Here is a 26,795-nt window from a genome sequence, read left to right as displayed (position 1 = left end):
AAGAGATCGTTACTTATTGGAAGAAATAACAGCAATCTTAAGAAATCTAACAATATAAATATTATTCTACTTTTGTTTGTATGCAATTTGTACTTGACAGAACAGCTAGTATTTTCTGCCTGCTCATCAAATGTATTAAATTGGCTGAGCATTTCTTAGTCATATTTTATTAACTTATTTACTATATCTAGCTATGTACCAAAACCATGACTTATAATATGAATTTCAATACAGGAAGAAAGGCATCACTGAAGTTCCTTAAACTTTTTCTTTTGCCAGAACAAACCCTGTATCAAATTCCTCTTTCCAGCCAACAGAAAACAATCTAGTGAAAAGAAACTAGGAACACTACCTTACACAAATGAGGTAATACTATGCAACCCAGATGTGCTCTCGGATATCCAAGTTTTGGCTTAAAATCCCATATTTAAAGATTCCAAAAGATTAGTTCAGTCCAAACTTAATACAGATGCTGCTAATGCCGGATACTCTAAGTCTAAAGTCAATTTGTATGCAGAATTCAATCAGAATGAGAATCAAGTCTTTATTGTTTAAAGAAAAATAATGCACAGAACTAGCTAATTTAATCTGTGGTGTCCACCCAAAAATTAAGTTTAAAATGTATGCACTTTCAAGGAGTGTAAAGGTTTAAAATATAAGGGTTTCAGAGCGCTGCAGAAGAATATTAAAATTAAAATCAAGAGAATATTAATATACCATCAAGATATTAAAATCACTTTCAAAAAAAAAAACACCTACAAATTATATTTTAGAATAATTTTTAATAGATCAAATTACAGATAAGGTATCTTTTCATACCTTTACACTGTACAAAGTAAAAACACTGGATTGCAAAATCTGCAAAACACTTGCGCAGAGCTTGCACCCTAAAACCTGTCAGCACACCTAGTCATTGTTACCTAGAGCTATCAATGTATTGCCAGTTGACAGAGTGCTACTGCCATTACCAATTAATTGTCATGGACTAAGAGAAAGCTGGTAACTTCCTTTATTCCATACTGGAACCAAAATTATGTTGTGCTCTATTAAGAATTCTCTTATCAGGCCAAGCCCAGGCTATGTCATCTGGTTCCCCTCCAGCAAGTGACAGTCACAATCTACTGTATATATCTATATGTTCAACAAGTTCACTCCTCGCTTTCCATTCTCAGAATGCAGATCTTCTGTCTCACCCATCTATTGAGCAATTGAATTCACAGCTAATTGACAGCAGAGTCCATGGCTTAATTTGCCCAACAGTCATTAATAAACCTTTATTTATTTTCACTAGCATGTATTTATATACGTCTGATACATTAAGTAAACTGAAATCACATTACTGAAGAAATTGGAAATTAATTCCAAAACAAATTGTGGTGCAGTGACAAAATAAAATTGAACCAAGTATAATTAAATGATCTATACATAGCCACTAACTATTTCCTGTAATGCAAAGATTAATGATTTATATTTAAATGCTTCTGTGATCTAATTAATTCTCTTTGTGGAAAGTTCCTCTTTAATTACAACAATTCCTGAAGATGATTATAAATCATTGCAAAAGGTCCAACTTGGAAAGTTACATAATAAAATAACGATTCCATACTTTAAAAATAATGTTCCACATAACAAGATACATATTTATACAATAACGATGCGATACTGATGAGAAGAGCATATTGAGAACATCGCCACTAAGAGCAGTAACAGAAACGTCAATATATGATTCAAGAAAAGAGTATGTGCCAGACCACTGTTTTCTAAACTTGAAACATAAACTGTTTCCATTACAATGTTTTAAGTCTCAGCTTCTTTCATTCCAGTTAATTTGTCAGCAGGAAAAGGAGAATTTTTTTTTGATGCCTTTAATTTGCATTAATCTTGCCCTCACATGGTGTAGGCACCTAGGCCACAAAAAGCCTGGCAAAGACTCTCTGTCTGGCAGTCTAAAATGGCACGGAGACTCCAGCCCAGGATGTGCAACCCCTATACTTATAAATGCGTTGGTCATATTTACGAGTTTAAGATCACATCTTAAATATAAAAAATTATGTATGCATATAACCTAAAGACATATACATATTAGAATCAGTTCACACACACACACAAATGCACAAGAAGAAGTGTCAAAAAGGTAATAGCAGAAGAGACAAGAGGAAAATCTATGGAGAAAGCTGCTAAACATGAAGAATTATCAGGATGAGCTCCAACCACAGTACGGCATAGGTAAATGATTCAACAGATCTGGTGGCAGGAGTCACAGACCCAAAGCATATGTTCAGGCGAGACTTCAGGAAAAACAGGCAGGAATTCATAAATTACAATAGAAAAGGCTAGGTGGAGGTGTTACAAGATACAGCATGAGTTTAACTATTAGTCTGGCTGCACACGGAGGTGCATGATACAGATTTCTTTAAAGTTTCTCGATGAAGATGAAAGAAGAGGAAACAAAGGCAATATGTGAAGAAGAACTGGGTAATCAGGAGGAGACACTTTTGACCTACCAACAAATATATCCCTCAGAAAGGACAAAAAAGTGATGGCACACTTGTCCCCATGGACCCAAACCTCCCCCATCCCAGATACATGTAGACCTCTCTACGGCTATGTCCCACAAGGGCTGCTGAAAGAAAATTAAGCCAAGGGTTTCTGGAGAGATTGTGCTCTGCTTACTGAGTGCGGAGATGTGAAGTGTCAAGAGGTTTAAATGACAGGTGAAAAAAAAAAAAAAAAAAAAGAAACAGAAACAAAAAGGGATTGTACTCCAAAGCAGAACCAAGAACACATGACTCATATGATGGACATAAAAGACCACCATAGACTTACATGTAAAAGAAGAGATGACAGCTAAGACACAAAGTGGCTTAAAATCAACAAGGAACACAGCAAACAATAAGAAGAGATTCTATAAATACAAACTGAAAAAAACAGGTCCATTATTTAACACAAATGTGGCACAGGAAAGGCTGAATTATTCAATGCCTCATTTCACAGAGGCTATCTGGGACCAGATATTCAGCACATCTTTCAACCTAACATATAGGATATGCACGTGCAGGCTGGAATAATGAAAGAAGAAGAGATTAAGACATCAGTAAATTACAGGTTTTCAAGTCAGCAGGAAGCACTGAAAATGTCCCTGTACTGCTTAGGGAACTGCCAGCAACCATCCGTAAACCATTAGCCAGAGAGGCCAGGTAAGGTCTAAAAGAAATTAAAAGACACAACCTGATCTTACAAAGGAAAGTAGGGATGAAGAAGACAGAAATTATAGTGTACTTTTAATAACAGAGAAGTCAGTGGAACACACTACTAAGGGGTTACAATCCTGTAAAAATAATGTGATTAGAAAAAAATAAAATCAACATGAATTTATCAAAAAGTGATGTCAAATTAATGTAATGTCTCTCTTGCTCTCTCTGACAGGGCATCTGTCCCAGCTGATAAAAAGAAAGTGGAAAAAGCAGTGCAGATGACTGAGCCTATCTTTAGTAGAGCTTTTAAAGCAGTCCTGCATGACTTTTTCATGAGCAAACCACAGAAACAATTTAAATGATTTAAAAAAATGGGTGCATAAGCGATTATAAAAAACCCAAACCCTATGCCATGAATACTTATCAGTAGCATGATGACAACCTGTGAGAATGCATCAGTTGAGGTATCACAGCCCACTCCAGAGCATTAATGAATGAATGGCAAGTATCCGAGCTGTGCTGAGCATTGAACCAAGGGAGACTGGGGCATGCTATCACAATATTCAGTCAGCTTTAAGACCAGGAAAGCAGTCTGAAAGAAAACTGTATATAGGCTGAATCGGAGTGCATTCTGTAACGGCAACTGCAACAAGAATGGGGACATCACAACTGAAAAGCTATGAGGAATAACCGGCCAGGTGGCAGGATTTAGATGTAGAGCTTAGGGATATGGTTTAGTGGGGACTGTTAGCGTTAGGTCAGAGATTGGACTCGATGATCTTGAGGTCTCTTCCAACCTAGAAATTCTGTGATTCTGTGAATGAAGCAGCATAAGGGTCTGAAGTCACGCATTAAACAAGACCAATTTCATTCTGGGATCTGCTATTGGAGCTATTCTGCCTTCTTCAGCACCAGGGAGAAGTATACAGTATATTGTATTTCATTTTGGGCCTCCTCTTTTTTGAAAAGTATGTATTAGAGAGTGTCAAAAAGAAAGTAGGAAGAATGGTATGAGGTTTAGAAAAATATGATGAGTGGAAAAAGGTTTAAGGAGCTGAATTTGCTTACTCTGAGAAAGTGAACAGAGAGAGGAGAACTGATAAGAACCTTGCAATACACACAAGCTTCTTACAGACAGAAAATAACCAAGTATTCGCTGACAGCAGAGCAAGAACTTGATTGGCATTGAGTGGGATTTAGTGTAGATGGCATACCAACTACAGCAACAGACAAGAAGAGGCTGTCTATAACCGTGTGCAGTCACCACTAGAAACTTGCGCACAGATAAAGAGCAGCATCAAAATTCTCCATTTCCCACTTTATAAAGCATAAACATTTACATTTTGTTGATTTTGCTACTCTTTTCAGCCAGGGTGGCAACTCCAAATTCACAAGATGTACGTATTTGTTTCCACTTCAGAGCACTGAATGAACAGGATAACAACCTTATTTCCTGTTTACCTTTCAGTTCTATGAATTAGTGAAATTACTCGGCCCTGTTTATTTCTTTTAATGGGTGGCTTCCACAGCAATAAACCCAGAATGGCTGCAAATTCTTATGCCTCTCCTGCATACAAGGTTTACAATGAATATGACCAACACACACTTCCCTGAATACACCAGATTGTCTTTTGGGGCCTTATCACCTAGAGCAACACCATCCCCACTCCCCCCAGCTACCCTAATTTCTGAACAGATAAGAAAAATCAGGCTACCATAAATATTTGTGCTGCTTTTCCCCATCCTGCTGATCCAAACATTTTTCCCCACAGACAGACAGGGACTTGCCAGAGGAAGAAAGAAACTGTACTCTGCCAAACACGCACCAAACTCTCTATACAGGTCTCCAGTTGCTGCTGCCCCTTTTCCTGCACCCAGAGTCTGCTGAGAAACAGTGGGGAATTACAGGGTTCGGGGGGAAGCAGATGTATGAGGAGGAGAAGAAAGAAACGAAGGAACCAATAACAGAGACTAGAGCAGAATCCAACAAATGATGATCATAATTGCACATGAAAAACTCCACCCTCACCTCTCCCTCATTTCAGTTTATAAAATAAAAAATCCAGGCAAATGAAAATACAGCAAAGCTGCTTGTAGTGTTGTGATTACAACTGATTGATAAATACTCAACTAAAACAGCATGAAAGAACCCTCAATGGCATACTCTGATTTTCTACAGAGAAGTGACTTTGATTACTTGGGTTACATTTACATGAGGTTTTGACCTTTCTGAATTGCTCTGGAGCCAAACATTCACATGCAGTCCCCTGTGCATCATTCACTATTTAAAACTTGCATTGAATGCTACAGAGCCCGAGTGTGCTTCAGGCATAGATCTATAAAGTTCGTATTTTCTTATAGGAAGCAGAAAACAGAATCGATTTTGGATTAAAAAAAAAATAAAAAGAGCTGCATAAGTTGCTGACACATGACAGGTGTGGCAGATTATCACTCTACCCTCAGGCCAAAATGCTGTAGCACCTGTGCACAATATTTTCTGTTTCATACAGTACCTAACCAGGCTGTGCTCCCAATCTCATATGAAGACTGTTATCAGACAGGCAAGGTGCAGACCAGAACATCAAGCCCTTCTCCTCTCTCTGTCCCACCAGGCATTTTATCTTTCCAGCTCAGATAATGGAAAAGTCCATGAAGAAAAACAAAGAAACAAACAAAAGAAAAGATGGAATATAAGCTCAAAATGCTAGCATAGCTTTTCTGATTTCTTGGGTATTTAGTAACTGGAATTCAGAGAAGAATTGAGTTGGTTTTACTCTGTTTTATGTAGTGGCACATGAGCAAACCCCACAGGGCTGCTCACACTTGAGCTCAGCCCTCACCAGCCCACTACTTGCAAGAATATTCACAGTATTATTGTAGAAAATCATAAGATATCTTCGCAATATCATATTACAATTTTTTTTTTTTGCAATATTTTCTGAAAATCTGCCAAGAACTATTTTTTTTTGTGTGTTTATTTTGTTTATATCAGTTGTTTCTTCCTCAAGTTCCAGAGGAAAGATGCAAGCTTGGCAGTTTGAGAGACCTACTCCACAGCATCCCCCATTAGCACTGGGGAACTGCAGGCTGCTTTCCAGGCATTTTTGTGAGCATGGAATAACAATAACCAGGAGGATGTTAAACTTAGGTAGAAACAAAGGGGAGAAAGAAGTTACAGGCAGTGAAAAAATAAAACAGATGAACAAACCCTGAATCCACGTTGGGCCCTACTTAAATAAAGGGTGCTCTGTGCGAGTGGAGCAGTCTGAGGCCTGGGGCCTAGAGCCCTCCGCCTTCATTTGGCTCTGTTCTTCTCCAAATACCACACCAATTTTACATCCCGTTTTTCAGCTTTTGGAAGCATTAAATGGATCCATCACAGCCAGGCTATATTACAAGGCATGATAGTGTGTTTAGCAGTAATAACTTTTCTTTTACTGAAACAGATTATTTACTTCGTCTTTTGATTTTAACCTCCTGGGTGTACACGTTGCTTTTTAACGTAAAACACACCCTGCGATATCAAGTGATAGACTTTCCAGTTGGGAGCACCATGTCAGGAAACCACTGGCTCCCAAACAAATTAAATCCTTGCGAGTCTAAACAACCAAAGCCATGGCATCAGACAGTCAGCTTCTTATACCAAAACTCTTCGGGGACCCCCATGCTCCCCAGCGCGTTATGGCCTGCTGCAGACTACAAAACCACCGTTCATTTGGCACAGACAGCAAGCCCGTGACACCAGGTTAATGCTGTCACTGCAAAAGCATGTTTCCAGCCCTAGTCAGACAGCAACATACCAGATGATCAAACTGGGAGAAATGCAAAAAATACATTTCACAGTGTCCCCCAACCCTCCCAAAAATCTCAAGCGCAGATATCGGCAGTCTGCCCTGCTGCCTGTGCACTGTCAAAAAGACAGCTCTCCCCATTCAGCTTCCCCAAATCACCAGCTGTTGAACAGTTTGTTGGATGCAAACCAAGCCCTACAGATGGTGTGGTGGGAGTGCAGACTTCTAGGAACGAGTCGGTCATCATGGAAATAAATGCACAGATGACGAGGATATTTACGGAGCATCCAGGCATCTGCAGCACAGAGCAATCTAACTTAAAACCACTGAGTAAGCAGGATTCTCTCCCAGCTTCGGTTACACTTTAGTTAAGTGTTTTGGGGCCATTTTAGTTGCACGTTTCCAAAACACAGGGAGCTCATGCACATGTTTTTCCATGCACAGTAGTTGTGTCTTGAGGACCCTTTGCACGATGAACCCACAGCTAATTAAGAGCAAGCATACAGTATCCTTACAACATCCCAATAAAGCCAAAACCTTTCATCATCTGTGCAGCTGCTCTAAACCATGAGAAGGTGAAGACCAACACCCAATACTGCCTGACAATGAAAACTGTTATCTTTAAAGGTGATTTAACTATTTTCAGTTATCATACCCTCAAATGCTACATGTACAGCTCTAATTACATCATGTACTCATGACTCCTGCCTCTGAAGATGGATGTCACTAGATCTGGCAATTCTTCCTCAACATCTACAGTCATCTTGGACATAGTCATGAAGAAGTGACAACAGCTCTGAAAGGACAGAAGGGGTTAAATAATGAGGACAGACAGGTGGCTTGCAGTGCCCCACTACACAGTGGTCAGAAAAAATGGTGTAGGGAGAGAGAAAGGAGAGGATAAGGAAGAAATTGGCAGTGATGCAGCTTAGTCACAAGAATGTGTGGGGGAAATAATGGACTAACTTGGAATAGAAGGAAGAAGGAAAGCTCTTTACAGCTTTTAAATCACTGAGGAGTCAAAAAAAAAAAAAGTTATTGGAAGTCATTCTAAGTTTCTCAGCACAAGTTGAACTTGAAAAAAAAATTAAAAAAAAAAAAAGATAATTGATTCTATGTCAAGCTGATTATTTGAAACCAGAAATGAAGGTAATTAAGTTAGATGTTGGTATTTCCTAACTCAGGAATACATGGCTATATAACCTAAATTGTTTCCTTTCCCATTTCCTTTTTCTTATAGATAGCCCCGGTTAATGTTTGATTGCGTGCTTTGAAGGTTAAACCACTAACTTGGTAGCTCCTGTCTACCTTAATTTAAGGAAAAATCCTACAATTAAGAAATAAAGTGAAAGACTTCAGTGTGTATTCTGTGTGCTGAATTTCAAACTCGTCACTTGTATTAATCAGGGAAGTGCCCAAATCAGTTACATAGGTGCACAAACAGTGAGCTTTTCCATCCTTCCCACTGACTTTGTGCTGGAGCCAATGCAGGATTCGCTGGGCATGTGACAAAGGACTGCTGTGCATTATATCTACCGATTATTTTACGCCAATCCATTTCTTTCAGCACCCTCCAGGTCACAGCATGTGAAATTCAACTTATTTATATTCTACACTACATGGAAGCGTGGGGATAAGGGAACTGTCTCAATACATACAGGAAAGATTTGCCCAAGAAGGCATTTGTAATTTTGACGTTTAACTTATCCAACAATTTTGGTAACTTAATGTACAATTCAGCGTTCTCAAGAGTTACTAAACATTCAGAAAATAGAAAGAATTACTCCCTACTTCATCGTAAATTGTAGTTCAACAACCAAAAATGTATTCTAGTAGTTATGGTTGATGCTAGATAATGGACAGAGTTGAATTTCACCTCTCCTTCCCCTGTTTTGCAGCCTGTATTCTATGGGGACAGAAATCTCCATGCCAATATTCATATGGTTATTACATCTGAACTAAAAAATGAATGAAGTAATCCACCCACTCCCTAGATGTCATAAATGCCCTGGGGAAGTGGTGCCCTGCAGCTGGGGTCCGACTGATTCTGCCCTCCACAGCATGCACTACATGCATGGGTTTCACTACAGCTGGGGCCACACAAACCATCCTTACACTTACAAAATCATTTTTAACAGGATGAGCAGAGAAGAAAGAGTAAATAATACTCCCAGCTCCAGAAAAGCGTTAAATATTCCTACAACAGCAGAAACTGATTTTTTTTGGGTGTAGGGAGGGGATGGACAGACAGCAATACAAAGTATACAAAAATCACCAACAACAAAACAAGTACATCAGATATATGTGCTGGATTTTTATTAGGCTACTCATTGCTTCAAAGTGTCTTCACAGTCCCCTTCCAGACCCCTTCTCTAAACTCACTGTGATATTTATTTATGCCACTTACTACTGAAGTCCCATAATGATGAAGTTTCCATATTCTCCACAGGGAATTACATTGACTCCTGTGCCTTACTGTTGAGGAAAACTTTCCCAAATGTCTGACCTAATTCTTCCTACTTGAAATGTAAGCACACTACTCCTTGTCCTGATGACGGTGGATGTGTGAAATGGCTCTGCAGCTTGCAGACGGCTGCTGTTGTCCCCTTAGACTACTCTCTCCTCTGCCTCTTCTTGCAAACACTATTTTTAGCCCTCTCTTAGACTCTTCTCTCCCTCATCTATTCCCTTTCTGATCAGACCACTGCTTTTCTGAGCAATAGTATCCAAACACTAGTTTCAGCTGAGGATCAACTGAACTTACTGGTTCTGAATAGATTGTAAGGAGTGCTTTGTGTCTTAAAACAATGCTCCATGCCTCCAGGTATTAAAAAGTTCACCATCTTCACAACATCGTGACATTACCAACTTAGTCTTAACTTGTGATTGATTTGTAATCCTACATTGTTTTCTACAAACTCTTGGCTAAAGATCTCCCAAGTGGAAAAAAGCCATCTTAACTACATTATTTTCAATAAAAAGTAAGCAAAAAAAATCTACTGGGTAGATATTTTTAAATGTAAAATGTAAAAAATCAAATAATGAAGTTCCTTGTTTTGAGCCCAGTATCATTCAAACAAGTAAAGTAGTTGTTGATGTACAAGATCTAGTTTCAGTGACAGACTGCACATGATTTATGTTAGAACAACTGTGGCTCCCAGTATCAGAAGTGCATTCAAGTCATGATATCTTTTGTTTATTAAACTATAAGGGAATACCAGCAGGAAATATTTCCAGTTTCACTTACAGCTTCCATCCATTGCTGAAACAACCACTCAAGAAATACCCACCTTGGTACTGGGTACTGTTAGAGTCATTAACAATTGTTTGGATGGGCTGACACCTCAGCACATTTTCACAAGAGTTGATGGCATCTTAAAAAAAAAAACAACAAACGAAAACTCAGGAACTCTAATTTCTCATCTGATTTCAAGAGCCACTGGGACATTAAGGTGGCCTGAGTGGCAGTGTTGGCAGTGCCATAACTTATTAATAAATTGGGAGCAAGCTCACATCTGCTAGCAAAGCAAAGGAAAGTCTATTCCATTTTATGGTCTCTAGCCGAGTCAAGCACATTAAAATATGTATTACTTCTGTCTACCTGTCACTTCTTGTAACATGCTTAGGTGAACCTATGGCTGGAAGCCAGAACTCAAACTGTTTCAACACAAGTAGTGCTTGTGGGGAAAAGTTATTTGCAATAGAAGTGTCAGCTCCCTTCCAATATGCTGGCAAATGCTCGGTTCAACTCTTATGAACCAAAAGTTAAAGGGTGTTTAAAGATTGTGTTTCCATGTTAATCAGGGCATCTTAAAATGCTCATGAAATGAACTTACCAATGAAAAACAGAAAGCCAAAAGACTGATTGAGGGGGGTTCTTTTAACCTGTATTTCAAGATCAGCTTTGATGTTGATTTCTTATCTTTTGTGCAAGCTGCCCAAGCATTTCAAGCAGGTGAAGCATAGATGTCCCTGTAAATGAAGCAACTGCATTGTTCTTATTGCATCTTTTCAGTGCAAGAGCAAATAAGTTTTTTGGGAACAACACAACAGATGCAACTTCATACCACTCAGAGGGAAAAGTGGAGAGGAATTCAAGAGGATATGTACGAGGTCCAAACATCTTGCAGGAGCACAGCCAGGCAGTTATAGGCCATACGGCCCCCTGCAGAGGCTGCAGCAGAGAGAGCCAAGTAGGAACAAAAACTGAACCTACGATACCACCAAGGAGAACATCTGCTCTTTCCATCACAGCAGACAATGTGCCATTGGGTCAAAGAGACCAAGGAACTGGCTGATAGGCAACTATATGACACCACTTCATGGAAGTAGCAAACCAGTTGCTAGACAATGGCTGGCATTGAGATGGCTGAAAACTTAACCGAAAAGCTAGTTCCAGCTGGCTTAAGTAGATACAAGTGTGGGCTTGGATATGCAGGAGTTCTTAAGAAGAAAAGCAGCTTGCAAGATTTCAGGGTGGGGTTCTGAGATTTTTGTCTAATCCATTAGTACTAAATAAGACCAGAAACATGGCAAGGGCCTTTGTGCCCTAACCGGCATCTAAGTCTCAGAATTACAGCTGTAATTAATGGGTTTTCCAAGCTGAGGGGAAGAAAAGTCAAATGGAAAAAAAAAAAAATCAGCAGCCTGCACACTAAGCAAGTTAAGGATTTCTTGTCTTCCTCACGCATACCCACATGCAAGCATAAAAGAAAGGGCAAAACTCCCAAAACACACACCCAAAGGCGCTTCCCCATTTTACCCCATTTGTAATCTTTTATGGTCCCATAAAGGCATGCCATGTTCCGAAAGATGAGGGTTCTTTTTATTTCCTATTATTTCACCTGCAATTCAATGCATTGCTTGACCTATGCTAACATAACTAACTGTAAGTAAAACAGGTTGAAATATAATTCCACCATCCCCAAAATGAACTGCATTTTATTAGCTTCTCTCTCTCTCTCTCTCTCTCTCTCTGCTCACACTTTGGAGGACAGGAAACTCCTGCTGTGAATTCTTGTCTAGCATTGCTTTCTATTGCCAGGGAGCTCCCCGAGGAACACAAGCTCTTCAAGAAAGAGAGGTGTAAATACCTTTGTCCTTTCCTGTCAAGTGGAAAGCAGTGGCACTGGCTGCAGCGCCAGCAGTCCCCCAGCACCATAATACTGACCCAGCTTGGGATGCTGGCTGGAGCCTTCTGTCCCCACTCACGTGAGTGCATGCAGAGCCCAGCAAGGACAGAAACTCAGATCAGGTGGACACTGAGCCGCCTAACTGCACCAGCAAACAGAGCTGGAGCTGCTATCAGCAAGTGTGCAAAAGCTGCAAATGTTTGGTATTAGTATCACACAGCTTTTTTTCAAGAAGCCAGCTGTACGATCTTATATACTGCAGCCATACAGCAGTTTTTATCAGTCATAGTGAATTATGTATGGAAAGGCTGAGTTACTGCTTTTTTGCAACTATGGTGTCACAACATTTGTAAGTCTCATATGGGACACTTGTAGCTTATTAAACTAGGCACACATCTTTTTGCTCTACAAGTTTTGGTTGTCAAAGAAGACCATGTACAACTATAAAATTATTACATGTGTTATAAATAAGCTCAAATATTCAAATTGGCTTGACTTTATAGGGAAAGCTATTCCTTATTTTATTCCTTTAATGCTCAGGACAGTATACCATTAGGCCACAGCAGTCTGTGAGGTGGACCAGATCTATTACTGCAGCTGAGTAAAAGGCAGCCTTAAAATTCACATCCAACAGAGATAAATCCAAACTTCTCCATATATGTTATTACTCTTCTACATAAGAATGGAAAATCCACTGAAATGTCACTATTACATGTCTGTTTAAAGCACCCTCCAAAAAACATATCTGTATTTTTCCTTGTAGTGGTTTTTTTTTTTTTTTTTCCTCCATAGGTGGTTGTTATCATTCTTTGTCCTCTCCAAGGATGGCCTCCGGTAACTGCAGTGTGTTAAAAAGCAGATTTCATAAGTCACGTATGCACCTAGCAAGCTTAAGTCTGGCACACATCCCTCCCAACTCCTCCTCATTCCAACAAAACGTACATAGCGGAAAACCTGTTTCACAGAAGAAGAAAAATGCTATTTTCAGACCACACCAAATGTACTTGAATGAAAAAACTCCAATCCTGAGAAAAAAAAAATACAGAAAAGACTGATTCATTGTTAACACTGTATTTGCCATAACTGTCCTAGCAATTCGTAACGTTACTGATCTCAGCACCATTGCCTGAGCTGCACAACAGGACTTACAGGTGTGCTAGGCAGATGCAGAAATATATCCAGGTGAAAGGATCTGGACTATTCCTTCAAACTAGAGGTGAAGGTCTGCAACACCGGTTGCAGTACGCTTAAAAAAGGAGAGCCCCACTCAGTGACATGTGTTTTCCAGCCTGTTTTAACTGCAGTGGAAGTGAGAAGCACATCTGATCCATGCACATCTGAAGCACATCTCCAGCCCCATCCCCTTTTCTCTTCTTCCCAATGAGGAGTGGTCTCAGCAGGCACCACCTACATGCTGGCAGAGACCAGAGTAAAGCCAGGGCAAAGTGCATGCGCCAAAACACACGTGGCACCTGATGTCTCATTGCACAGGTCTCCTTCTGGGCTTATGCCCCTTGCCTGATGCGGACATGATCCCTCTGTTCTCTCCCACTCTACATTTATCCCCAGCCACCGTGCTGGTGCAGTTTTCGAGCAGTGAACACGATGTTGCCCATGCACAATGCTCCTAAACAAACACGTGAATTCCCCACCACCACCACCACCACCCATCTTTATGCATGTAAGCCATTAATATGATTTCACACCAATCAGGCTCATGTGTCAAGGAACAAGTGACCTGGAGATCCTGAGTGTTCAAAGCCTGCATATGCTTGGCTCTGCACTTTATGTATGTTCTGTACATCCGCTGCCTCTCTGAGGCCTACAGCAAACAGCTGTCAGTAACATTCACCCCTTCTGCTAACACTTTCCCTAATCCCTAACTGACTTTCCAGCCTATAATTAAACTTTCCAGCTGCCACACTCAGGGATGGCACTAATATGCATCATTTATTTCTAAGCAGTCCCTAAAAAGCTCTTTTTCCAAGTTCTAGGACTACGGGCTAGGACCAAAGCCTCTTATGCTTACAGGTTTTAGGCCCAAACCCTTCAATTTACTTACAAGTTGTCTCATCTTTTACCAAGGAAATTAAATGAGCAAGTAATTAAACTAATACCTTTTTATAGTGCCAATAGGTGGAGTGCAAAGGGCTTGAAGACTGATGGGTGAAAGGTACAAGTGCTCACACGTTTTGCATGGCAAATCCACTGCCAAGAAATGCGTATCCACCAGGATTTACTCAGCTGCTTGATCCAATCCCAGAGTTTACAATGAAAGAATTAGGATTTGGAAAGATCTTTTGAATAAACACAGTGAAAACCAAGCATCTTACTTTGGATTGCAATGCTAAATTGAGGTCAGCAATTTGGTCTTGAAAATCTGTTTTTTACATTCATGTAAATGATTACCTTTCTACACAGAGTTGGTTGGCAACTTTTTTTGTTGGATGCAGTTGCTGCGGTGTTCAAGAGGACTCAATATTTTGTAAGAAAATCTCTGGCTTCCCAGTTGAAAAAAAAAAAAAAAAAGAAGAAGAGAGGATGTCTGAAGTGAGCCCTGTAGTTTTTTTTACAGCACTGCATGGCCTCACTGGGACAAGCAGATCAGGTTGGAGCAGACTAATGCCCGGCATGCTCACACCGCAGGCTGCAGGAGGATGATGATCCATAACCCCCGTGGATTTGTGGCAAAAAAAATGCCACTGAATATCCACAAACTCATGTTACACTTAGCCCCAGTGGAAATACAGTTTGAGACACCTGCAAAGTCCAAAGCTCCCCTACCCTCAAGTATGAAGGCTGGACAACCACGTGCAGCACCCTCGATCCCACAAAGCAAAACAGCCCCCCCCGTCTCCAAATATTATCTGTTCCAGAGCAGGGCAACGTCTGCTCAGCTGCCGCAGTGCTATCGCTGCAAACAGCAAGCAAGATCCATTCATAACACAACTGGCAAGGGTCCATCAGCATTCCCAATACCACATGGTCCCGAAGCAACCACGTCGCCTGTTGCTGGAAACCCTGAAACGCTGCAGGTCAGCCTCCCTCTTGTTTCCTCTTAACATGTTTGGGAGTCACAACGTGCTTTGGCCTTGCATTTTGTCTCACGTGGCAGAGATAAAGCGAGCTCTTCAGATGCAGCTTTTGCGGTTTTGAAGCTGCAGGCTGGTTTCATACAAGATGAAGGCTGCACCCTTGCAGAAAGTTATCTGCTATTTAAACAAAGTGGGAGCGCAGGAAAGGAACGCACTCAGTTTAAATTTTATCCTGCGGCTCGAGATTGCTGATTTTCTTCCTGACTTTCTGCTAAATGCCTTAAGGTTTTAGTGTTGCAAAATATTTCAATGACTGCTCAGCCTTTATCAACCACTGTTAAGACTATTTTGGGAGACTACCAGAAGATAAATCATTCTGGTTTCATCAAGTCTAACAGCATCACTCCTCAGTGAAGAGATCACACCAGACAGGTGTAAAAATTCAAAGCTTGGACAGCTATGGCTTGTTCCTAGCGGCAAGGCAAGAAGGGTCAAAGTTTCAAGTAGAAACAAACACACTTTCAGTTCTCTCTAAACCATTGGTGAAACTTTCTTCCCTCCTTATATTAAACATATTTTTAAAGGTGAATTTTGAAGAGTGCGGATGGCATGTTTAAGCTTCAAACACAAACGCTTTGAAAGGTTAGGAACACGCAAAAACAACATTTCAATGAAAACTGTTTGTCAGTTTTAATCACAGGATAACTCTACAAGAGGTGCGACTGCAGCAATTTAAATTTTCACCTGACAAACTGAATTATTAATCTTTGTGGTGTCTACAACAAAGGATCAAGCAGCACAGACAGCCACCTACCCACCAGATCTACTACAGGGAAGTCTGGAGGTGGGGAAGGAGAAGCCTCGGCATCCTGGGGTGAAACAGTTCTCCTTGCAGGCGTTGCAGCAAGGAGGGTGCCAGGACCTTCATCCTCCATCTCTCGCTCATAGCTTAGCAGAGGTTTTCCAAAGCACGGCAGGACCCTGAGCAAATCCACTGATAGGAAACACCATGTTTTGCCAGGAAGGAGACAGGAACACTGTTGAGGGCTTCATCTACACCTCGAAGGGATTTTGGCAGGAAGGACTTCTGGAGCTTTTCACCTACGCGTGAGTGGAAGCCTCACCGGCTATCAGTCACTCCTCCATTTCCCCATTGAAGGCCATACATATTTCCAAGCTCCCACTAACTTTTCAAGTAGCTGCCTTTTCCTTGTGATGAGGAGTGACATAACAGGCTGTGAGGCCATTTGAGTACCCACTGCCAGCAATGGCACATGCCAATTCTTCGTGAGTAACAGAAAAACTTGTCCTGCCTCATCGTCATTTCCTGACGATACCATGCAGTTTGCAGAGCTGCTATCTTAAGTGACATTAAATATTGCACTTCAGTACTAATTTCATATCTCTGTAATATTACTGATAAATAATTTCCCTACTGCATGTTTAACTAGAGCTCAGAAAGAAATAAAGTTCTAAAAATGTCCAGAGTAACTTAAAATGGGTTTTCCATATACTGTCATTTCAGAATACTAGGTTAGAGATTTTACAAGGTCTTAAAACAAAGGCCAAACACCACTAGAAAGCAGGATTCCTCTCTTGAGAATCTCAAGATGTTGGCCTTAACCATGCCCTGTCAAAGAGCGGCTTTTTCCCAGCCAACTTCTCAAACTGGTATGTTTTTAAGTAGGAAATAATCCTGTTTATCACTCCAACACTTACTCAGACTCTTGTTCATGTTTGTACTACCCCTTCTTAATTTCTGAACAGTTTTTTTCAGGCTCAGTAGCCAACATTTAATTAAGAAATATTTAACCACTAGTATTTTTTAAACAATGCCACGTAAGCAGAAATAATTGCTTATCATATCTATGTTACAAAAATCAAAATACAACCAGTGGAAACCAGATACAAAACAGGCAAACACACTTGCATTCAGCTGAACTAGTTTTGTTTAGAAAATTAACAGACAATGCGTTTCCTTGGCTGAGTCCTTGATTTGTGTGCCAAGTTCCATCCTGCAGTGATTTTTCTTCTTTCAACAATATCACAGGCACAGAGGATACTACTAAGGAAGCAAACTTGTAATTCTGCAAGTTAGGAACACAGGTAGCCCTGGAGTGACCTAAAAGCATGTAGCAAAGAATCTTTAGTAAACTAAATGCATCTATTTTATCCCTTTATAACTGCTTGGAAGACAGAAAATGGCATATCTTCTTATGGTAATTTGTAAATTTATAATGCACATACTGGCTTGTTACTGCATCATCTATTACACATCGACATTTTTCACTTCGAATAAAGAGCAGAACAAGATTTCTTACAAGTCTGCAGAGGTACTAAGCATTTGTATTGATTTCCACAAATTGGTCAGAAGGAGGAAGCAAAACTACACTGATTGCATTCTTCAAAACAATATCTGAGGATCAGAAGGTCACAGGGAACATCTCCTTTCATACCAGCTACCTTGCTATTAGATAGAAGAAACACCAGCAAGAGTTAGAAAGCATTGCTTTAGACCATGGAAAATGCAAGACACACGCAAGCGGCAAAATAAAAAGCAATAACCAAACTGCTAGTGTGGTGAGAGGATTCGGAATAACAAAGGACTGTGGAAAACACAACAAATGTGTCTGCATATGGAATAAGCAAAAATACAAGTGGACCTTGAGACAGCAAGTACAAAACAAGGCAGAGAGTTTACTTTAATGCAGGCACTCCTGTTGCAGAAGTGCCTGTATTCCTTTGGCCAGTGCAATGCAGAAACTAAACTGCCTTGATTCCAGGATTAACCCCAAAACCAAACCATTTGCCATATACTGGAAAGAGACATTTTATGTCTTTTCCAATAGCAAAGCAGCAGAAAGATGGTAAAAATTGAAAGAGAAGAATTTTTTTTTTTTTATTCTTCATTTCAGCATCCTTAATTCAATCACTGTCCCCTCAGGCTGAGGAAAGGAGTGGCTTTACTGCTCTGCACTACCATGTTAGTAGAGAAGCTGCAAAGTAGTATATTCATATTTCATATATGATACGAGTCTAAGAAAAATAGTTATAGGTTCACACATTGAAGAACAAGTCAAGAAATATGTGTCACACCAGTAGCGAATGAGGATAAAATACTTTTGAACTTTAAACATTGTGAAATTCTGAGTATTTTGGTTTGGTTTTGCAAGAATTCTGGCCAGTGGGTACTGAACAGAAATAATGACCTTGACACCAACATTCAAGAGAAAGGCAGGATTTTCAAAGAAAATTGGTGATAATAGTATTTCACCATAGCAATAATTAATTATGTGGCACACTTAATTACATACAAATGCAAGTAGGCACGCACTTTATGTGGACAGAAAGTTGAATATAGTTTAATACATTCATGGAGGAGCTGGGTGCCGCCTTTTCTCCTGTCCTTGGTCAGCCAGTGTGGGGGGCAGCATTATCTGCCGGCTCTTCTTTGCTAACCCATTATGGGAAGAAAGGGATTCCCAGGACTGCTATAAACTGAAACAAACCAACTATTCTCTAGTTCTTCAGGGTGTCAGTGAAGAGGGTGGCATGGTAAGTGTATTTTCTTGGTGGGGGGGAGCTCTCTCTTTTACTGTTACTTTTTCCAAATGTCTACTCTGTAACATTAATAAGTTATTTTTCTTACACATACTTGTACAGTCTCTATACATACACACATATACGATCTATCTACACTACTAGTGGCACTGAGGGCAGGACAAAACCAGGGCACTAACACAGAGCAGGGCCCATCTGCTACCTGCGTGTGCTGCAGTGGAGAATTGCCGCTGCTTCGCATGCTACCGCGGCAAGTAAGTGATCAAAAGCCGACAGCGTGCTGGCACAGAATTAAAGGACTCTCCTAATTGCCGTGCCTCAAATTCCATCTCTAAGCCTGCTAGAAGAAAGCCTGCAAAAACTCTTTAATAAATCATAAAAATCAGAGATGAAAATTAGGTCATTTTGCCCGTGTCTCCTACGCGCGCCGTGAGTTTGTTCCCCATGTTGTGCTGCTGAGTGCTCTGTCTCAGCAACTTCTAAATGATTCAAGTGGTGAGGCTTCTCCTGATTCCCCAGGCAGACTGTGACATAGCCCAGCACATCGTGGTGGCACTACAGTATGCTTCCCACCCACCCACTCTCATCCTCTCCACCCTGCTTTGCCTCTGTCCAATTTCAATCTATTCCTATCTCCCTCTGACTCCTCCAAAATCTGCTCGTGGTGCTACCTCAACTACCATCCGGCAAAAATTGTTGCTCAGGAAACGTTCTTCTGCCTCTCCTGTAATCCCACTGTAGTGTGCTGCTATTTTTAGGAGAAAAAGGAGGTGGTAAGGGAATGAAAGGCTGCCAGCTCCAGCTGTACAAGAATAATGCTCCAGTACATGGAAACTACATTATAGTGTTTTCCTTTAAGCACATATAATTAACCAAAACTTTCAGTATTCTGGAATGATCCACCGGAGAGAAAAAATGGAAAATGTGAGTTCCAACATAAAAATCAGCAATTTCATTTCATCTTTAAGCCCTGCAGTTGGGCCTACCATTCTGTATTTTTTTACCCACAAGATTTTGCATCAGCATTTGCCTATCAGATAAATGGTTAAACCAGCAAAGTACCAGAAAAAAAAAAATTAGTTACCTGTTATAGAAAACTACTCAGCAAGAGGCAACTCTGTCTAGTGCCAGTGTCTAAAGCAAGACTGAAACCTCTGTTTTACTCCTTGCTGAGGCACAGGGTGATGTGCTGGGTCATGCTGCACTCCTCCCAGCCATCCCTGCACCCCTTCAGCCAAGACAAACCCCTTAATTTGTGCAGTGCCTCGGCTACCAAGACCATCTAGCAAAACTGAAAAGAATTTTTTCTTTTGAGGGCACATTTTTCTGTTTTTCAAACCAAACCTCGTATTTACTGATACTGTAAGGTTAAGCATCACCTATGAGGAATAAACCAGAGATACTGGGTTTCTTGGTGCACACATTTCCCACATGGCATTGTTTCGGTTTGCACAGATGCATACGTTCAGGTACCCACCCACATGCAGCTGTGGGGTGCCTGCAGCAATCCCATAGCACCAGAGAGCGGAGGGATGGAGCGCTGCACGCCCAAAGCCCTGCTCTGCAACAGCCGTAATTCAATTGAAAGAAAACAGTGATGAATTCAGCAGACGTGGTGAAGTAATCATCTCCGGGGTCCTCTGAGAGATTACAGCTTCCTGACCTAAGCTACAGTTTGTAGGGTTGGATCTTGATGTTTCTATCTAACCCAGATCAAGCCTTGCCTCATGGGCAGGCTTACCGATTTCCGTGGGAAGGCTCGCAGACAAAGACGCTACCCGATGCGAGTAGGGGTGCAAGAACAGGTCTCTCAGCTAGCATAAACATATGTTTTCTAGGTCTGGTAGAGCATTTTTGTTTTTCACAGCCTGTTTGCATTCTCTGGCTTATTAAAGGAGATTTTATTTGCAGCCAGTATGTCCTAGGAAACCAGGAGGCGTTAGACATAATTGCCCTCATGTTCACATGGAGTAAACAAGGAGACTTTCACCAGGGACTCCTGCTCCACTGCCACCAGCAATGCCCTGGGGACCCAACGGGTGAGCCCAGAGGAAGGGACACCACAGTGGTGACCACAGCCATGGGAAGGGGACATGTGGAGGTGGGGAGAGGGCAGCTGGGAGCCAGGCAAAGCCACTGCTCTGCTAGGGGCCTGGGGGCGTGTATTTCTTCTCCTCTTGCCCACCACATGGCTCATCCTCCAACAACACAACGCCGACAAAGAGCCTGCAAGGCATCCATGCCCACGTCAAAAAAACTCACTCCTCACTGCCCATCTCCCAGCCAGCACTGCTGAGACCAAAACCCAGCTCCTGCTTTGGGGGACGGGCTGCAGTAAAAGCCAAGTGATGGATGGACACATGCTGTGCCTCAGTAGCTGGGTTTTTAACGTGCAACAGCAACCATTGTCCATTGTCTCTAACCCGTTAAGGCAGCGCAATGACTTATCACTTCCACCACGTTGTCAGTAAGCACATATTTCATACCAATACATGTGTGCGTGCATGTAGCCAGCACTAGATCTCGCTAACACTCCCCTCCCTTTCCCCCAGATTTTCTTTATATCCACAGATGCTTTCAATTTATTCCACCCCTTGCCCCCCACACACACATGTTCCCAGTCCCCAGCTTCCACATTCTTCTCTAACCCTCCAAGCTAAAGGCTTTCCTCAGCAGGATCAAACATCTGGTGGGTGATCCTCACATGCACTTCAGTACTGCTTTTGTTTCTCGGCTCGCGAACAGATCACTTTTGATAGGTAGCAAAGCCACTGAAAGGGGTTCTCTGTCTGCAGCACACAAAGTACTTCCAAGGTCTATAAAGGAAAGGGTAAAACTGGAAGGGGTCCATATATAAAGGGGTTTTCCTCCCCATTTTTATTTTTGTGTGCTTTTTAAACTTTCATTTACATGTTGCCGTTTCATACACTGTGTCCTGTAGGATGCAAATAGATTTGTGATTTAGAAGATAAATTTATTTCCAGGTTTAATCCACTTTATTTAAAAATGAGCAGCTCTGCTAATACATTCAAATAAAGACCAAATATTAAGTAAAGATTTCATTTTGCTCCAGAGACAAAAAGCTGACCATTACTCAACATTTCATGACATCACTTATTCAGGAAGGGAGCAGGAGATACGGAGCTTGCTGGCTGTACGGCACATTGTCTCAGATTAACTCGGTTGTCCCAAATACTGACCCATTTCTCCACGGATACCTAGTTCTCAGCAATCCTCCTGAGTTTCCTCTGCACTGATGCTTACAGTGATGACTACTGATAATGGCAGGCACAGGAGCAAAGGGCCTATAGGACTCTCTTACTGAAACCAAGACAAGTGGTTATGCTCCTCTTCTCCGCTGCTGGTGCTGTTCCTTTCACTGGCTGGAGATCTTCCCAAAGAAAACAAGCATTTCTCTTTGGGTGTTTCCAGCCAGCTAATGTGAGAGTAAGGGCTATGCAGCTGCATCCACATTTAGACCTGGACCACTACCTCATCACTGGAAATGGCAAGCGCTGGATATCCAAAAAACTGAGATAATCTTCCAACTTTTCGGTATTTCTCCTCTTTTAAAATTTCCTTTACTGTACTTATTCAAAATGCTTAGTGATATTTCCTTAAGTGTAGTTCTGGTATCACCACTTTACATACTCTAACTTTTGTACCAGATAAGAACAATCCATCATGATCCTTCAGAAAAAAAAAAAAACAATAACAATAAAACAAAATAAAAATGTTTTTGGCTTAATCTTCAGCCTATTTGACAGCAATCATATTTCTCAGTTATACACACATTTGGTTTCACTTTATAAGAGAGAAGTTGTGTCTGAACAAAATACTTTGACAATTCAAACTCTTCAATCATATTTCCAGTTAAAAATGTGACAAGTCAGATCCTAAAACACAATATCCTAGGGCCATAATACACACTGAGAAAAGCACAGCTCCTGCAGACTCATGAAAGAGCCCTCCCTGCGTGGACTGACCCTTTGTTTTCAAAGACCAGCACACAGTGAACACGCGTTGAACATACACAGATTCACACTGCAGGATGTATTTCAACGTGAAAAACAGTTATAAATGCTCTCATGTTGATAACGCTAAAGCTTGGGAGATAAAAACGATACTTCATCTCATGAGAAACAAGTATTCTTTTATAACCACTTGTAAATGGTTTGATGTCTTCTCTGAGACAACAGACAGCCCTTTACTGGTACATGAGATTTCCATGAAACAAGCCTGAATGTCACCCACTGTGAATAGCGCATTTAACACATTTCAAGAAGTTTCTGTTAACTCCAGATCATGCCTGAAATACACAGAAGTGACATTTTACATATTTAAAAAAGCCGCCATGCATTGCCCCCAAGGAATTCGCGACAAACGCACAGGACAACAAATCTAACAAAACGTAGGTGAGAGCATGCCATCGTGGGTCAAGCCTACCATCAGAGCTTGTATTATCTATAAAAAGCAAAACAAAACCTCAGCCTTCAAATAAAAACCCATGAGCAGTAACTTTCTTATCAAAGGTTTCCCCTTCAGACAAAAAAAAAAAAAAAAAAAAAAGACCTCACCCTGTTTTAATGCAAGAATTACGTAAGTCGGAGGTTCACCTTCACTCGCTCCTTCTTGGAAGAGAGAAGAAAACCCAAACTAAAATCAACCCTCTCTCCTTTCGCTGTGGTTCCCCTGAAGACAGGCACAGCCCTGCCCTGCCCAGGATGCTGGGGAGGGGTGCCCCACCCTGCTGCCCCCCACCTCCTCCTCTTCTTCTCCTCCTCCAAAGGCTAAACCTGCCCACCGCAGAGGCTGGCTCCCATCGGCTGAGCTCCTGACACGCATCCGACAAGTTCCCCGTCACGCGGGGCAGCCTCCGGGGAGAAAAAGGCCATCGGCTGCCTTGCTGACGGAGGGATGGGAGGGATGCGGCTGCACGGAGTTAGCTCGGGGAGAGGCGCGGGCCGTGTTGGCCCGATGAAATAAAGGCGATGTATTTTTAATGCACGCCAGTTCACTGCGTCTGGTTCTTCGCTGCTGCAGCAAGCAGGGCTCTGGCATGCCGTGGGCTCCATTCCTGCTCAGGCAGTGCTGCAAATAAACTTCCAACAGCTCCTACCCTAATGCGGGCATCTCGAGCTGTCTTCTCCCCTTACTTCTGTACAGGTCTCATCCTAGCAGCAGAGCTGAAAGTTTCCAGCCCAAGGAGAGCAGCACAGCAGCATTCACCTCTCTGTGTACCACAGGAGTACACATAGAGGTGCAGCAAGACCGGTGAATTCAATCACAGTGCTGATGCGGCAGGATGAGCTTGAGCTTTCATAAAATCACAGATACCCGAGCTGGAAGGGACCCACACGGACCATCGAGCCCAACTCCTGGGTCCCCAAAGGAACAGTAAAAATCAGACCATGTGTCATTCCATGCTCTGCTCCACAGAGGAGTTTTTCCTCTGTAGTTTCAGAGGAAAAGTACATACTTGACGAAATTTGATGAATCTTTGCTGGTCAAAAGCATATTTTGCTTAGTTGCTTATTTTCTACGAGATTGAAACTTTTTTTTTTTTTTTATATATATATATATATACACATAAGTCTTTTTGCTTTCTGGTGACAAAGAAAACACTGATATTATTAAAAGTAAAATGAAAGGGCGAGAGTTCAGCTTGCCACACTGCAAAGAGACGGACGCACGTGTGACACACCTAGCCTAGAGATTTTCTTTGGCAAGCACAACCTCTGACTTGCATTTATTTTGACTGCAAAGACTTCCAATGAAGCAGGTACTTTTCCTTCTACTTCTAACTAACATGCATGTCGAGCTCGGGAAATACTTTCTGCCTCAAACACAAGCACAGGCTGCAAAACGGCATTCGGCGCTATAAGCAGGACGCCCTCCGCTTCCAAGAAAAAAATAAATCAGGAAAGTGCAAAGCCACATCAGACGCGCTCTGCTACTTGCAACGATGACAGGGGTGCGAGCTTTCAGGCTTCTCCCTGTATCTGACAAAGTTTCAGCTCTTTGATGGAAGAAAAAAGAGCTACGGAGCCCCCCGCACCCACAGGCTGGGTCTCCCAGGGGATGCCCTAGGGGTTTGTTATTTTTATTTTTCCATCTCCCCCTGGCCACCGCCACTTCCACACCACACCTGGGAGTGACAAGCAGCCCCCCACGCGTGATTTCTCCGCAGGGCAGCCCCGGCCCGGCGTCTGCGACCCCCGAAAGGGAGAGTAAAGCAGGGGGGACCCCTCGCTGCCTCCCGGGGAGGGAAGGGGGGGAAGGAACCCGGGGAGGGGGGGGGCGCGGCGCAGGCACTGCAGCGGGCCGGGGCTGCGATGAGCTCCGTGCATAACCACACCCGCCGCATTGCAGAAGCCACGGCCGGGGGGGGGAGGAGGGAAACAGCCCCCCCAGCCACCGCAAGGCAACGGGAGAGGAGAAGAGTGTGTGTGCGTGTGGGGGCAGCCCCACCGCCCCGCCCCACGGAGAGGATAAGGGGGGCTCCGCCTGTGCCCCACCACTCCACGCCTCCCCCCCACCCACCCCCCCGCGGCGCCCGAGCCGCCTGGTGAAGTTTGCTACAAAAATAATGCTCTAAATATAAATAAAATTGCATTCCCCCCCATACACATAAACACACAGCCCCTCCGGCCCAGCCACAAGGGCGCAGCTCCCCCCCCCGCCCCCCAGCAACCCTCCGGCTCCCATCACGGGGGCACCGCTCGCCGCCTCCCCCAGCATCCCGCACACCCCCCGGCCCCCAGCACCCCCCTCCCCGGCATCCCGCACAGCCCCCCCCCCCCCCCAATCCGCGGCTGCCAACTTAAAAATGGCTCCTGGGAGCGGGGCTCGCTTCTCTGCTGGTTTATATAAATAGGTGGATTAAAAAAATTTAAAAAAGAAAAAAGAAAAAAAATCGGAGGGGGGGTGTGTGCAATCTGCAACGCCCCCCCCGGGCATACCCTCCGCTTTCCCGTGCCGCAGGGGCTCCGCGGTACCTTGGTGGCGGTGCCGGGGGTGGTGGCACCGGTGGCGGTGGCACCGGGGCTGCTCCCGGCGGCGGCGGCCACGCGTCAGCAGCAGCCCGGCTCTGCCCAGGGCGAGCCTCGCTCCGCCGCTCCGCAGCAAATCAGGGCTGTGCAGGCTCCTCCGGAGAGAGGGAGGGAAAAAGGAAAGGCAAAAAAAAAAAAAAAAAAAAAGCTCACGCCAAGGGGAAAAAAAAAAAAAAAAAAAAAAGGCAAATGCTGGATGCTGGCAGGGGGAGAGGGGGGCGCTGAGGGGATGCACCCCATGCACAGAGCAAGGAGCCCCACCTGCACCCCGGGGGGGTCCGGCCGGTTTTTGGCTCAGCGAAGTGATTTCTGCTCTGCGGAGAAGTTTAGCTGCTGCAGTTGCAAACGATAAGGAGGCTGCCTGTGAATTTAAAACCAGCAAGCTGGATGCTGACAAGGTCTGGCTTTGATTGACCTGCGGGATTTTGGCTGGGGAGGGGGGAGTATCAGCCTTCTAGATTTTAATTTCAAGTGACAAACCACATGCTTTCAAAATCTGGACCCTATTTCACTCATCATCATCACCAAAGCAGAAAGAAACACAGGTCCTAGCGCGCATTGGCTCCTGAGCCATAAAGGGCGATGTAACACTGAAGATGACTTTGGAGTTTTGCTAGTGCGCCTAACACAACACAAACCACAACCCGACACACGTCAGGAAGCGTCACAGATTCTGAGTGTGCACCAAAGCCCTTCGGGAAGGGATAATCTGACTTGCACCATTTCATTTTGGTAAATAGGTAGCTGCTCTTAGAGCACATAACTGAGCTCCCTGCCATCTGGCTACGAGGGCCAGGAGTGGCTCTGGTAGCTGAGACTCTGCTGCATCATGGTGCTCGGAGGCACTGCTCATTCCCTTCTCTGGGGGAACAGCTAAAAGTGCTCCTGCCCACGGTGGGACCAGCCACATGAAGGCTGCTGCCCTGTCTGGCTGCAGAACTGCAGCCCAACACACTCCCACGCTGCACCCTCGTTCTGTTGCAAGGAACTGGGTAAATCAGGCTTTCCCTTCAGTGTATGTTGAGAGCTC

At 42.9% G+C, this 26,795-nt stretch overlaps 1 protein-coding gene across 35 annotated transcripts in view; it reads right to left on the bottom strand.

The window, feature by feature from the left end:
* Window positions 1-26,170, bottom strand: part of EPB41L3 (erythrocyte membrane protein band 4.1 like 3) — a 94,513-nt gene extending 68,343 nt beyond the window's left edge. For 12 of the 35 annotated variants that reach the window (XM_072034743.1, XM_072034746.1, XM_072034745.1 and 9 more), the window contains exon 1: window positions 25,712-25,886. The gene's annotated coding sequence lies outside the window, so the exon portion shown is untranslated. Of the gene's footprint in view, window positions 1-23,290; window positions 23,446-25,536; window positions 25,559-25,675; window positions 25,890-26,026 lie in introns of those variants that run through there. The other 23 variants (XM_038174213.2, XM_072034733.1, XM_072034732.1 and 20 more) reach the window with 9 other exon arrangements.
* Window positions 26,171-26,795: the final 625 nt, after the last annotated feature.

Source organism: Anas platyrhynchos, chromosome 2 (genome assembly GCF_047663525.1).
Source record: "Anas platyrhynchos isolate ZD024472 breed Pekin duck chromosome 2, IASCAAS_PekinDuck_T2T, whole genome shotgun sequence".
Lineage (NCBI taxonomy): Eukaryota > Metazoa > Chordata > Aves > Anseriformes > Anatidae > Anas > Anas platyrhynchos.
Note: the sequence above shows the minus strand (reverse complement) of the source record. Positions and strands in the feature narration are given on the sequence as shown.